The following is a 15541-nucleotide window of genomic DNA, read 5'->3' as shown; positions in this document are numbered from 1 at the left end:
AGGGGTTAAATGTGATGACTGGTTTACTGACGGGCAATTTGATGCTATCTGGGAGCGCAAATCATGTATGTGTATATATACATATGTGTGTGATTTTGCTCACCCATGCAGCCCTGTAGCAGTATTTCTGCTATAGTGCAGTCAGGAAGCGGTTACAGAAGCGGTTTGTGTTACGTCGCTGCGTTATTTTAACTGACAAATGCGCGGTCATGCAACACTGCACCCAAATTAAATTTACGTCCTTTTTTTCCCCCACGAATTGAGCTTTCTTTCGGTGGTATTAGATCGCCTGTGCGTTTTTTATTTTTTGCGCTATAAAAAAAAAAGTCTGACAATTTTGAGAAAAAAAAACACAATATTTTGGAATTTTTGCTATAACACATGTCCAGTAAAAGAATTTAAAAATCAAATTTCGTCATAAATTTTGGCCAAAATGTATTCTGTGATATATCTTTGCTAAAAAAAAATCCCTATACGTGTAAATTAATTGGTTTACGTGAAAGTTATAGCGTCTACAAATGGCGGGAAAGATACTGGGATTTTTTTTTATACTAAAAATGTCAGCGATCAGCGACTTATGGCGGTGATCAGCGATTTATGACAGTGATCAGCGACTTATGGCGGGACTGTGGCAGACATTTTGACACGGGGGGGGAACTGACTTGGGGTCACTGACAACCCCAGTGACACCAATACAGTGATCAGTGCAAAAAAAACACTGACACTGTACTAATGGCACTGGAGAGGAAGGGGTTAACATTTTAGGCAATAAAAGGGTTAACTGTGTGAGGGGAGTGTTTTACTAGTGGGTGGGGGGTGTGTACTTCACAGGAACACACTGATCCCGAGAGCTAAACTCCACTCTCAGGAACAGTGTGTTGGGAACTGACAGGGAGCAGAGCTGCATTGTAAACAATACAGCTGTGCTCTGTGTCACTGTTTGCCGGCAATCGCCGGGATCCGGCGGGTAATGACCGTCCAGGACCCGGTGATTGACACCCACGCCCACGATCGATGGCACGGGTAAGGCGGTCGCGCGCCTCGGAGTGCGCCACCTACCTGTTTTGCAAAATCACGTTTTAAAAGCCGACCTGTCACCGTTTTTATACAGTGGCTGGTCGGCAAGGAGTTAAATACCATTAAAGAAAGCTCTATTTGTGTGAAAAAAGTATAAATATGTCATATGGGTACAGTGTTGTATGACTGAGTAATTGTAATTCAAAATGCGACAGCACTGAAAACTAAAAAATGGCCTGAGCAGGTAGGGGGTGAAAATGGGCAGTACTATGGTAGGTGGTTAAAGTAGGCTGGGTATATACTGAGTTTTTTTTTTTCATTCAACCGGTTGAACGAAAAACCAAAAATGGATACATTACCGTTACCACGAATGACAACAACATGAAAAGACTATAAGTGCACTTGACCTTTAATGTTATTTTTTTCCATTGTGATTGCAAGCACGGGCCTTGTCAGCAGCTGGTTTTGCTGTGTTTGGCATGAAAACAGCAGTTACCTTGCTGAATTATTAGATTGTGGTTGGCTAGCCTTACTTGGGTGTGTATTCATAAAATTTTGTAGAGATATTTGACCTGTGAAACCATTTGCATTCATCTGTACAATCTCTAACAAGGCAATTATTTCTCTTCACATTATGGCCACTACATAGAGCTGACAATCATAAAAAAAACATACAGGTGATTGTGGATTTGGGGTTTTCATGAGCTGTAAGCCATAATCATCACAATTATGACAAATCACGGCATGAACTATCTTGCTTTGCATGTAATGAGTCTATCTCATATATTAGTTTCACCTTTTAAGTTGTATTACTGAAATAAATGAACTTTTGCACGATATTCAAATTTTTTGAGTTTCACCTGTATTTATTTTCTTATCAGCTCCATCTAGTGGCAATAATGTTGTATTTTCCTGATACACTTTATTTTGTATGAATAAAAATAATTCAGCCTGGAGAGCAAATAGCCTAATAAAATCCATTTTTGCCACTATTCACACAAAACAGTTTCACAGGATGAATAGCTTTGCCATTGTTTTTTAAATACACCCCATTAAACTTAACATATAAGCTGGAGGTATGCAGCAGCTCATAGAGGCCACTTTTCTTGTTTAAAAAAAAATGATGATGGATAACTGCTTATTTTTCTTTTTTTCTTGGGATCTGCCAGTGTTTGTTTGTGTCTGTTAGTTTACTAAGGATGTACAGCTTGGCTCTATGTGATTCAGAATTGCTGGAGTGTGATGCCTCCTAATTATTTTTATTACACAGGATTTTGCCACTTACCAAAACCTTCAACCCATCAGCAGCCACAGAAGGAATTACAGTACTCAGCAGATAGGTCAGTGTCAAATGATGTTTCCAGAATATTTTATGCGAAATGTGTTAGCAGTGTAATTAGTTTTTTCATTGGATTCTCTGCAAGAGCTGTTGGTTAGCTGCACTTTAACCAAATGACTACCAGCACGCGTGCCCCCACCGATCCGCGGGAATCACGATTCGATCCCCGAGGGATCAATCATTCAACTTCGGCCAGTGACGTAGGGCCAAAGTCAAATGATCGGTCCCTGTCCTGTGTTGACAGTTACACAGGACAGGATATGATGTCAATCTGCTCTGCCTGGGCACATTCCATCCCAGAGAGAGAAGAAAGAACAGAAAATGTGAGTACAAAGCACTACATTTCAGTTAGAACACCCTAGGTCATATTTAACCCCTTGATCACCCCCCCAGTTAACCCCTTCACTGCCCTGTCACTATCATTATTTACAGTGTACAGATTTTTTTACTGATCACTGTATTAGTGTCGCTGGCGACTTCCGATAGTGTTAGTGTCAGTTAGCGCCCCTCCCAGATAGTGTCAGATTGTCCGCTAGTACACCACTAATCACATTTAACTCCTTGATTGTCAGGAACACGCTCACTTACACACTAAACCTCCATTGCTAGTACAGGTCTGAACGGATCAATATCTTTGATCAGATCAGAACTATACAAGCATTCACATTGGTATAGCATCCCCAAAAATGCTGCGTTAGCGGGATCAGCCCGGGCACCTGCCAGCACCTGCATTTAGCCTACGCTCTCCCCCCTTCTCACCCAGCAAGTGCAGCGTCAGTAGATAACTGTCACTTGATACATTGCACACAAAACCACAGTGTTCACAGAATCAGGCTTGATCTCTGTTAGCACTTGTCAAAAAATTTTTTGTAGTGGTTCTGTAATGGAATTAAGTAAAATTACCATTTTTGTAATATATATATATATGTTGTATGTATATTATTTTTCTACTGCTCTTTTAGTATTCCTTGCTCAAAAATGGCCACCAGCAGCACCCCCTCCTATCGAGTGAAGAGCTTGTAACCAAGATGGAGCCTCCTTCCTGTGCTACACCCAAGATAATGACGTACAAGCCCTAAAGGAAGTTTGCCTTATATGGACATGACCAATCTGAAGCTTAGTGACGCTATGCACACATGACCTCTGCACACAGCTCTAGTTGTCTGCCTATAAAACATCTGTGCTTTATTTGAATAAAAAGGAAGTTTCATTGTCTGAACACGGCTTCAGCGTGATTCTTCTAAGTGCATGCACTCCACTATACAGTGAATTAGGACAGGGGCAGATACTCAATAGACGATTGGTCTAGTCCAAAACAGTTCAAGTAGTCCCTGACAGCAAGGTGCTCTTTTTCCTGTGAGTCGCATTAGGTACCTATAAATTTAGTTGCCAAAATGTCCAACCAAGGTACACTAGTGAAGAAGCCTACGGGATTCTGAGCATGTCAGGTGAGAGCGAAGGGGAAGACTCACTGACAGAATCCGCCTCAGAATATGAACCTGTAGACAGCAGCAGCACCCTGACAGTTAGCTCAGATAACAGAGAAGAGGTCCCTGCTAAGATCAGGTGTACCCAACCCCATTTCCATGTTGCTGAGGTGGTACAAACGCATGATGACTCTCATATGCAGCAGAGTGCCAGAACTAGCGCCGTGCTACCTTTTGGTGAACTGGCAAGCACCAGTGGTCTAGTACGTCCTGGTCTTATACATACCAGCATGTCAGGGCAGGAACGCTGGAATGGGCAGGCAGGCCTATGGTACGGTCACGCTGCGACTGACGACAGCCACTACCCACAGACCAGAGTCCCTCAGGGCGCGGAGTCTAAGCCCCAGGCTACCCTTCACCAGGGCCCCTGATGGTGGGGATGGACTTGACGCAGCCTGAGACCAGGTCGCGGCCCCCGAGTGACCCCAGCTGCGATAACGACTGCCGCCAATGGCGTACAGCTGGTGGGAGCTAGATGGGATCACGAGTAGAGTAGTCAGACAAGCCGGGTCAATAACAATGGAGCAGACAGTACTAGACGGTAGGCAAAGAATACTCAGGTCACGGGCCGGGTTCAACAACGGGAGGTCAGATAAAGGGTTAACGCAGAGAGTAGTCTTGTCCAAGCCGAGTCGGTTACCAGGAGAGCAATGGGAACAACACAAGAGCTTGCAACAGGGCAACATACAGGACACAAGTGCAGAGCACACTTGCAGACAGCAGGTTTAAATGTGCTCAACCACACCCTTCTGAGGAGGAGCCGCAGAAGCCTGAAGGCATAAAGGTTCCCACCATGCTTTGCAGAAAACCAAGATGGAGGCCAGCTCATGGAGATGCACAAGCTCTGAAGAAAGGTAGGACCTTGACAGTACCTCCTCCTCAAGGGCCCCTCCCCCTCCATGGCTCCACAAAAGGTTTCTGAGGAAATCGGGCGTGAAAAGCGCGGAGGAGGGCAGGAGCATGAACATCCGCGGAAGGAACCCAGGAACGTTCCTCGGGACCATAACCACGCCAATGGACCAAAAACTGTACCCGACCGCGGACCAACCGAGAATCCAAGATGCGGCTCACCTCATACTCCTCATGACCGTCGACCCTGATAGGACGAGGACGAGGCAGAGAGGCAGTAAAGCGATTACAGATCAGAGGTTTCAACAGGGATACGTGGAAGACATTGGAGATGTGCATCCCAGGAGGAAGAGCAAGGGCATAGGCAACCGGGTTCACCCTGCGAAGAATGCGGAAAGGACCAACAAAATGGGGGGCCAGCTTTGGTGTGGGCACCCGAAGCTTGAGGTTGCGAGTGGACAACCACACCCGATCTCCGACCTGGTATGAGGGAGCGGGCAACCGTCTACGATCAGCCTGGAGCTTCTGGCGCTGTGCTGAGTCCTTCAAGGACCTCTGAATCTGCCCCCATGAGGAGCGCAGAGCAGCCAGGTGGTTATCCACAGCCGGAATGTCCTGTGGAGAGAACAACTCAGGCAATACAGCGGGTTGGAACCCATAGTTGGCCATGAAGGGGGACATCCCAGAGGAGGAGTTGACAGCCGAGTTCCTCGCAAACTCTGCCCATGGCAGGAGATCGGCCCAGTTGTCCTGATGATCCGATATATAGCAACGAAGGAATTGTTCCAGGGCCTGGTTGGAACGCTCCGCAGCCCCATTGGACTGAGGGTGGTAGACCGAAGAGAAGGAAAGCTCGATACCCAACTGGGAGCAGAAGGCGCGCCAGAACCTGGACACAAACTGGCTCCCACGGTCCGAGACAATCACCTTGGGCAACCCGTGCAAGCGAAAGATCTCCTTGGCGAAAACCGTAGCCAGTTCCTGTGCAGTCGGCAATTTCTTGAATGGAACGCAATGGCACATCTTAGAAAAACGATCGATCACCATAAGAATGACCGTATGACCTTGAGACGCAGGAAGATCCACAATAAAATCCATTCCCAGGTGTGACCAGGGACGCTCCCCATTGGGAATGGGTTGCAGAAGGCCCAATGGAAGGTGCCGAGGAGATTTATTCTGGGCACAGACCGAACAAGCTGCTACATATGAGGCGATGTCAGAACGGAGAGATGGCCACCAGAATAACCGAGAAACGACCCAGGACAATTGGTTCCTACCAGGATGACCGGCAGTCTTGGCATTATGGTAGGTACGTAGCAAGCGGGTACGCAATCCCTCAGGTACAAAACATCTTCCAGCAGGTCTCTCAGGGGGAGCGTTAGTTTGAGCCGCCAAAATCTGCTCCCCAAGGGGAGAAGTCAGGTTGGTACGAATGGCAGCCAGGATCTGGTTAGGAGGAATGACCGAGGTCGGCTCAGTGTCCTCCCTGGACAGCTCAGAGTATTGCCGCGACAAGGCATCAGCCCTGACATTCTTGGAACCAGGCAAGTAAGAGACCACATAGTTAAAACGTGACAAAAACAGAGCCCACCTGGCCTGACGGGGTGTCAACCTCTTAGCCTCCGAGAGATATGTGAGGTTCTTGTGGTCAGTGAGAACTAGGACCGGGACCACAGAACCCTCAAGCAGGTGCCTCCATTCCTTGAGAGCCAGAATAATGGCCAACAACTCCCTGTCTCCAATCTGGTAGTTGCACTCTGCAGAGGAAAGCTTCTTGGAGTAGAACCCACAAGGAAGTAGGGGTCCCTCGGGTGACCGTCGCTGGGACAAGAGGGCGCCTACCCCTGTCTCAGATGCATCAACCTCGAGAACAAAAGGCAACCCAGGATTGGGATGAGACAGAATTGGGGCCGAAGTGAAGGCGGCTTTCAGAGCCTTGAAAGCTGAGATGGCCTCGGGTGACCACTCGTGAGGGTTACTGCCCTTCTTGGTCAGATCTGAGAGAGGCTTTGCCAATGTGGAAAAGTTCCTGATAAACTTCCGATAATAGTTGGCAAATCCCAAAAAGCGCTGAATGGACCGAAGACCACTGGGACGAGGCCACTGCAGAACCGCTGAAACCTTCTCAGGGTCCATAGAAAAACCCATCGGGGAAATGATGTAGCCTAAAAAGGCAACCTGGGATTGGTGAAATTCACACTTCTCGAGCTTACAGAAAAGCTCGTTTTCACGTAACCGTTGCAGCACCCGCTTAACATCCTGGATATGAGTCTCCATAGACGCAGAGTAAACCAGGATGTCGTCCAAGTAAACCACCACGCACTGCTGCAACAAGTCACGTAAGACATCGTTAATAAACTCCTGAAAGACCGCGGGTGCGTTACACAACCCGAAGGGCATAACCAGGTATTCATAGTGGCCGGTTCTGGTGTTGAACGCGGTCTTCCACTCATCGCCCTCCTTGATCCGTACAAGGTTGTAGGCAGCCCTAAGGTCGAGCTTAGTAAAGACCGTTGCTCCCTTGAGGCGGTCAAACAACTCGGTGATCAACGGAATAGGATAAGCATTTTTAATCGTGATCCGATTGAGACCCCTAAAATCAATGCAGGGTCTCAGCTCACCTCCCTTCTTTTTCACAAAAAAAAACCCAGCTCCTGCTGGAGACGTAGACTTGCGAATGTGCCCCCGGGAAAGCGCATCCGCAACGTATTCCTCCATGGCCTGATTCTCTGCCACCGAAAGAGGATACACCCTGCCACGCGGAGGAGTAGCACCAGTTTGTAAGGTTATGGCACAATCGTATGGACGATGAGGAGGCAGGGCACCGGCGCGCACCTTGTCAAACACGTCCAGGTACTCCCCATATTCAGTGGGCAGCACAGAGTCCGAGGAGGTGCACAGCACCTTAACCGGACCACGGATGCAACCAGCCCCACACCGTGGTGACCATGAGAGAATCTCGGCCGATCGCCAATCAAAGGTCGGATTGTGCCTCTGAAGCCAGGGATAGCCCAAAACCACGGAGTAGTGCGGGGAAGAAATTACCTGGAAACAGGCCAATTCCCTGTGAACAGCCCCAATAGCTACCTCCACCGGCAGGGTCTCGTGGGTAACCTGCGATGGCTGCAAGGGCCTGCCATCTATCGCCTCGAGAACCAATGGAGTCTCTCGAGCCTGCAGAGGAATGGAGTACTGGGCCGCAAACGAACTGTCAATAAACAAACCGCCAGCCCCAGAGTCTACCAGCGCCTGGGCCGTCACCGAGCCTCCTGCCCAAGAGAGGACAACGGTGATAAGCGGTTTATCTTTACGGGAAACCGGGGACGAGGAAACTCCACCCAAGATCTGCCCCCGACAGGATCTCAGGTGCGGGCGTTTCCCGGACGGACCGGACAGGACTGCCGAAAATGCCCCCCGAGTCCACAGTACAGGCAGCGACCCTCCCGACGCCGAGAGGCCCGCTCCCCCTCGGAAAGGCAAGCAAACCCCAGCTGCATGGGCTCACTACCAGACAAACCATCCCCAGGAGGCGTGGGAGGAGAGGGAGGCACGGGTGGGACAGAAAACGTAGGCGCCAAACGGTTAGGAGGCCTCCGCAGCCGCTCCTTAAATGAAGGCCTCTCTCTGAGCCTGGTGTCAATCAAGATTAGGAAGGAGATGAGTGCCTCTAACTCCACAGGCAGTTCTTTAGCTGCGATCTCGTCCTTCAACGCATCAGAGAGACCATGAGAGAAAGCAGCCACCAGAGCCTCATTGTTCCAACCCACCTCTGCCGCCAAAGTACGAAATTCGATGGCGTACTCGGCAACGGTTCGTGAACCCTGATGCATGGACATGACCAATTTGGCAGCAGAAGCGGAGCGAGCGGGTACGTCGAATACCGTACGGAAGGAGGCAACGAAACGGGTAAACACGTGAATCACCGGGTCATTCCTCTCCCATAAGGGATTAGCCCAGGCCAAGGCCCTATCAGAGAGCAGCGAGATTAGGAAGCCCACTTTCGCCCTCTCAGTAGGGAAAGCGTGAGGTATTAATTCAAAGTAAATCCCCACTTGTTAAGAAAACCACGACACTGACTCGGTTCCCCCCCAAAGCGCTGAGGAAGAGGGGCAGAACCAGTCATACCTCTGGGTACCGCGGGTTCCGCAACAGATGCAGAGGTAGGTGCAACAACCGGAGCAACAGTGGGAGAGTCCACCGGAGTAACAACTGACCTAATAGCCCCAGGGGTAAGGTGCGCTGTGCGTGCAAGCAGAGCCTGCAACGCCTGAGCGAACTGATCCAACAAGCAATCCTGTTGGTCAAGTCTGGCGAGTAACATAGGGATCGAAGGCGTACCTGCACCGTCAGGATTCATGGCACTTGTGTAATGTCAGGGCAGGAATGCTGGAATGGGCAGGCAGGCCTATGGTACGGTCACGCTGCGACTGACGACAGCCACTACCCACAGACCAGAGTCCCTCAGGGCGCGGAGTCTAAGCCCCAGGCTACCCTTCACCAGGGCCCCTGATGGTGGGGATGGACTTGACGCAGCCTGAGACCAGGTCGCGGCCCCCGAGTGACCCCAGCTGCGATAACGACTGCCGCCAATGGCGTACAGCTGGTGGGAGCTAGATGGGATCACGAGTAGAGTAGTCAGACAAGCCGGGTCAATAACAACAGAGCAGACAGTACTAGACGGTAGGCAAAGAATACTCAGGTCACGGGCCGGGTTCAACAACGGGAGGTCAGATAAAGGGTTAACGCAGAGAGTAGTCTTGTCCAAGCCGAGTCGGTTACCAGGAGAGCAATGGGAACAACACAAGAGCTTGCAACAGGGCAACATACAGGACACAAGTGCAGAGCACACTTGCAGACAGCAGGTTTAAATGTGCTCAACCACACCCTTCTGAGGAGGAGCCGCAGAAGCCTGAAGGCATAAAGGTTCCCACCATGCTTTGCAGAAAACCAAGATGGAGGCCAGCTCATGGAGATGCACAAGCTCTGAAGAAAGGTAGGACCTTGACACAGCACTGTAGTATCACTTGGTGAAGCGACGAGTCCCATAAGTGCAGTACAAGCTCTTGCAGTGGCGAGCACAAGTAGTGTTCTGCAGCCACCAAGAATTTGCACACAGGCCCGTAGATCCCCTAGTATCCTTCCGGACATGCTTGTAAATCCTGATTGGCAGCCCACAAATTCTGCAGCACCCGTACTTCCCCCATTCACTGCCCAACCCAGAATTCCGGTAGAAACAGCAAATTTAAATACTCCCCTTGATTTTTCGAGCTGTTTTTCACAGATGAACTGTATGCATTGATTGTGGATCAAAGCAATTTATATGCACGACAATTTATTGCCGCCAACCCAAATTCAAACTTTGCCAGACCATTCGCATGGAAACCCATTATGGTTTCTGAATTTAAAGTTTTTTTGGGGCCTAACCCTCAACATGGGCATAACTAAAAAAAATGAATTGCGGTTGTATTGGTCCATAGACCCGATTCATCACATGTCCATGTTCTCTGCTGCCATGGCCAGGCATAGATATGAGAAGATATTGCGTGTTATGCACTTCAACGACAACACACTCAGTCGTCCTTGGGGTGACCCTGAATTTGACCGGCTCCACAAAATGTGGCCCCTAGTAAATCACTTTAACCAATTTGCAGATGTTTATACTCCCCATCTGCATTGATGAGTCCCTCATTCATTTTTCTGGCCGTCTTGCATTCAAACGATTTCTCCCCAGCAAGCATGCCAGATATGGAGTCAAGATGTATAAGACCTGTGAGAGGGCAAGAGGCTATAAGTTTTGGATTTACGAGGAAAAAGATAGTCATGTGGAGCCCCCCGGATGCCCAGACTACATGGGGAGCAGTGGCAAGATAGTTTGGGACTTGGCATCATCCTTTTTCCATATGGGGTACCACTTATACGTGGACAATTTTTATTCAAGCGTGTCACTATTTAGACATTTGTACAATCTTGGAATTGGCGCATGTGGCACTGTGCGACCTAATTGCCGGGGCTTCCCCCAACGACTTGTAAATACCCGTCTTAGAAAGTGGGAAAAAGCCTGCTTGAGAAACGAGGAATTGATCGCAGTGAAGTGGAAGGACAAATGTTTTCTTCCTGTCTTCCATTCACGCAGATACGACCATCCAAATACCACGGCAGCTGGTGTTGTTGAGAAGCCCCTCTGTGTCCACGATTATAAACTTAACATGGGAGGAGTGGACTTCAACGACCAGATGATGAAGCTGTACTTAGTTTCCCGAAAATCCAGACGTTGGTACAAAAAAGTGTCTGTTTATTTATTTCAATTGGCTTTATATAACGCTTTTGTGCTTTACAAAGCAACTGGACATAGTGGATCCTTCCTAAAATTCCAGGAGGAGATCATCACGGCCCTCTTGTATCCAGAAGGTGCTGTGGCCCAAACCCCCAACCCAGATGCAGTTAGCCAGCTGCATGAGAGGCATTTTCCCGCTGCCATTCCTGGTACCCCAACCCAAAGGAACCCCCAAAAAAGATTTGTGTCTGTAGCAGACATGGAATTAGCCATCACAGCCTCTCCTGTCCTGACCAACCTGGCCTCTGCTTCAAGAACTGCTTCCGTCGCTACCATACACTAGTGGAGTATTAGTATAGGGTTCAGCACAGCACAGTTCAGGGTAAATTAACACAGGGTCTTGAAAGATGTTAGGTAGTTAGGAATCTGGCTATTGCATTTGGAGAGACCCTACAATCTGTTTTTAAAACGTTTAAGTTTGAAAAAAAAGAAGTAAAAAAAAATAAATAAAAAAAAATATAAAGTACAAATCCCCCCCAAAATTAAATATTTTACAGACCAAAAATAGTTATAGATTTTTTTTGTTGTTGTCATTTTTGTTGTTGTTCTACTGCTACACTTTTACTGTTTTATTGTTACTGTTTTTGTCATGCCTTCAGCATATGCTTATATCATGTCCTTTGTTAGTTTTTTATTATGTATGGAATGTACATGGAATGTAAGGTAAATTGTAAGGTAAATTGTAATATCACCATCTAGTGGCTCTTTTGTATAATTACAGTTTTATAGATTATTTTCTGTAGTTACACATATTGTTGCTTAAAAGCCACCGTAGTTTTCCCATCACCCGGACCGTCTCCGCTCTGCCCACCGGGTCCCGCCAACCTGCCTGCCCAGGGCCCTCCCCATCAGCCCTGGGTCCTCGCTGATTATCCTGGACCACCAGGAACCGGCACGGCCTCACAGTCTCCCTGGAGCCCTCCCTACTAGCTCAGGGACCACCCCAGACCGCCCGCGTCCAGCCGCCGGCACCCTGCCGCCACCTCGGGGCACCCAGCATCCAACACCCAGCGGCCTGCACCTGGCGACCCTGCCTGGGAACCGCTTCGGGCCTCCCAGCACCCTGCGGGCTGCCCTGCACCCTGCACCAGCCGGCCCCAGACCAGGGACCTTTCCAGGACGACGCCGCACCTCCGCTACCTGCATCGAGAGGGTAAGCCTCCCCTTTCGGGCACCTACTACTGAACTGCCCAAACCCTATCCAATTCGGCGGAGCCAAGCCTACCGCGCGGCCTTACCGCTCCCACCAACGCAGGGCCCCTAGCACCCCCAGTCGCTGGCCCACAACATCCACCTGCGCTGCTCACCTCACCCACGGACGCTGAGCCCGACTGCGACTAACCCACTCCACCTCCAGACGTCGGTCCTCACCACCTCCTGCCAACGGCCCTTCTACACCGCCTAACGCCGGTCCCTTCAACACCACCTGATGTCGGGCCCTTCAGCACCATCAGCACCTCCTGACGCCGAGTCCTCAGTGCCTGGCCCTCAACATCCGCCTGCGCCGGCTCACTTCGCTCATGGACGCCGAGCCTACTACAGCTGCCAACGCCTAGCCTACTCCACCTCCAGACGTCGATCCATACCACCTCCTGACGACGACCCTTCCACTCCTCCCGACGCCGGGCCCTTCAGCACCCTCAGCTCCTCCCGACGCCGAGCCCTCAACACCTGGCCTCAACTTCTCCGGTTTCCGAGCCGCCAGCATCACCAGACGCCGAGCCTACTGCACCCCAGACGTCGCGCCCTACGACCCCTCCGCTCACCGAACCACCGCACCCACTGATGACATGCCGCCGCACCCACAGACACCAACCTACTTCACCCGCAGACTACTACCAACCAGCTGCTATCCTTGCTGCCCTCCACTCTCCCTCTCTCCTCACAGAAGAACTCAATAGTCTCCTCCACAGCGCTACAGACGCTCTGCTTCACCATCCCGGACCTGCACCCCCTCACCTCCCACGGCGTTTCGGACACTCTGCTTTGCCATCAATGACCAGCACCCCTTCACCCTCCTAACCTTTCCAGCACCCCGCTCACCCCAACATGCCACCCGCGCTCCTCCTCCTCCTCTCCTCCATCCCTAAAACTGCCTCCCTCTACCCACCCACCCCCACTAAGCAGCTCTATATCGCCCCCTCACTTCTTCCCTCTCCCCATTACGGCACCCACCACCTCCACCTGCTACTCCACTTCCCCGCTGACCCACTTGCCACCACTTCCAGACCCACACGCTCCTACACCTCCCGTTCCCATGCCACCTTCCTCACCCTCCTCCTTCTCATATCAGCTGGGGACATCTCCCCGAACCCTGGCCCCTCACCACCTCACCCCCCCCTAGAGCCCCCCCTGCTCACGCCAGCCGACGCGACCCCCTCAACCTCATACATGTACCCCTCCTCCCCATACCTATCCCCCCTCTCTCGGTTGCACTCCTGAATGCCCGTTCAATTTGCAACAAGCTTACCGCCATCCATGACCTCTTCATCTCCCGCTCCCTAAACCTCCTAGCAGTCACCAAAACCTGGGTACAGGCCACCGACTCCACTTCCCAGGCGGCACTCACCCATGGAGGTCTCATCTGGACCCATTCGCCAAGACTGAGCGATCGCAGAGGTGGTGGTGTCAGCTTGCTCCTTTCACCGCTGAGCACCTTCCAGGTCCTCCCTAACCCACCCTCTCTATCCTTCCCCTCCTTTGAGGCGCACAGCATCCAACTCTTCTTACCCACCCCCCTAAGGATCGCAGTGATCTACAGACCTCCTGGGTCCATACCCCACTTCCTGGACAACTTCACCGCCTGGCTCCCCTTCTTCCTCTCCTCTGAGCTACCGACCATCATCCTCGGGGACTTCAATATCCCCATCAACGACAACAACCCGGCCACTTCCCAATTCCTCCACCTAACCTCCTCCTTCGCGCTCACACAGCACACGCAATCCTCCACCCACATTGGAGGGAACACCCTGGACCTCGTCTTCTCCCACCTCTGTACCCTCAACCAGTTCTCTAACACCCCCTTCCCTCTCTCTGACCACCACCTCATCACGTTCTCCATCTCCCCTTCCCCCAACCCCCCCCCCAAAAAAATGCCAAACCATCACCAGCCGCAATCTCCACAACCTGAACCTGGCCGCCGACCGCCTACACGACAGCATCCTTCCACTGTCATGTCCTGACATAGCCAACACCTTGTACAACGACTCACTGTCAGCTGCCCTAGACTCTCTGGCACCCCTAACCACACGCATCTTCAAACCTAGGCCGCTTCAACCATGGCAAAATGACAGCACTAAACGCCTCAAACGTTGCAGTCGCGCACTGGAGAGACTGTGGCGCAAAACCAGGTCCCCTCACGCATTCTCCCTCTACAAATCTGCCTTCCTCACTTACACCTCCTCCCTCCACGCCGCCAAGCAGGCCTACTTTGTTAACCTAATCAACACCCTCTCCTCCTGCCCTCGCCGACTCTTCTCCACCTTAAACTCCCTGCTCTCTCCCCCCCTCCTCCACTCAGTACCTCACTCACCGCCCACGAGATTGCCACCCATTTCCGTAACAATATTGACGCTATCCGTAAGGACATTGTCAACTCGCAATCTACCTCCCCACCTAGCCTCCCCACCCCCGTCACCCCTTCTTCTCCCCCCTCCTCTGCCCTCACAACCGCACTGCCCTCCACCTCTCCCAAGGCCCCGCCCACCGTAACCCCCCCTGCACTGCACTCCCTCAGCCCTGTCACTACTGAGGAAGTCGTCAAGGTCCTCTCAGAAGCCCGCCCCACTACCTGCCCCCTGGACCCTATCCCCTCTCAACTCCTCCGGTCACCCCCCTCTTCCCTCATCCGCTCCCTCACCCACATCTTCAATCTCTCCCTCTCTACTGGCGCATTCCCCTCCCCCCTAAAGCACGCACATATCACCCCCATCCTCAAAAAGCCCTCCCTGGATCCCGCGGACTACAACAACCTCAGTCCCATCTCCCTGCTGCCACTCACCTCCAAGCTTCTTGAGCGCATAGTCTACGATCGCCTAAGCGCCCACCTTATTGACAATACCCTCCTTGACCCATTACAGTCTGGCTTCCGTCCCCTACACTCCACCGAAACTGCCCTCCTCAAAATCACTAACGACCTACTAAACGCCAAAGCCAAGGGCGACTACTCTGTCCTCCTTCTCCTGGACCTCTCTGCGGCCTTCGACACAGTCGACCACCCCCTCCTCCTTAATAAACTACTCTCCCTTGGCATCAGAGATACCGCTCTCTCCTGGTTCTCATCCTACCTATCCCAATGCTCCTTCAGCGTCAGCTACAACGGTGCCACCTCCCCCTCCCTCCCCCTCTCTGTTGGGGTCCCCCAAGGCTCTGTCCTTGGACCCCTTCTCTTCTCCATCTACACCTCCTCCCTGGGCACACTCATACACTCCCATGGCTTCAATTATCACCTTTATGCTGACGACACTCAAATTTACCTCTCCACCCCTCTCCTCACCCCCACTATCTCCGCCCGCA

At 51.2% G+C, this 15541-nt stretch overlaps 1 protein-coding gene and 1 long non-coding RNA gene across 4 annotated transcripts in view; one reads left to right on the top strand and one right to left on the bottom strand.

Moving 5' to 3' along the window:
• LOC149437115 (uncharacterized) overlaps positions 1-3575 on the top strand; it is a 58406-nt gene extending 54831 nt beyond the window's left edge. Inside the window, exons 4-5 of the long non-coding RNA XR_016308181.1 lie at positions 2288-2357; positions 3319-3575. This is a non-coding gene — a long non-coding RNA (uncharacterized LOC149437115). The remainder of the gene's footprint in view (positions 1-2287; positions 2358-3318) is intronic.
• CCDC40 (coiled-coil domain 40 molecular ruler complex subunit) overlaps positions 1-15541 on the bottom strand; it is a 571335-nt gene that overhangs the window by 234940 nt on the left and 320854 nt on the right. The gene's annotated exons all lie outside the window — the stretch shown is intronic.

This window comes from Staurois parvus, unplaced genomic scaffold, assembly GCF_062004578.1.
Source record: "Staurois parvus isolate SC_StPar_1 unplaced genomic scaffold, SC_StPar_1.0 ptg001313l, whole genome shotgun sequence".
Lineage (NCBI taxonomy): Eukaryota > Metazoa > Chordata > Amphibia > Anura > Ranidae > Staurois > Staurois parvus.
This window is presented reverse-complemented; position numbering and strand designations above follow the sequence as displayed.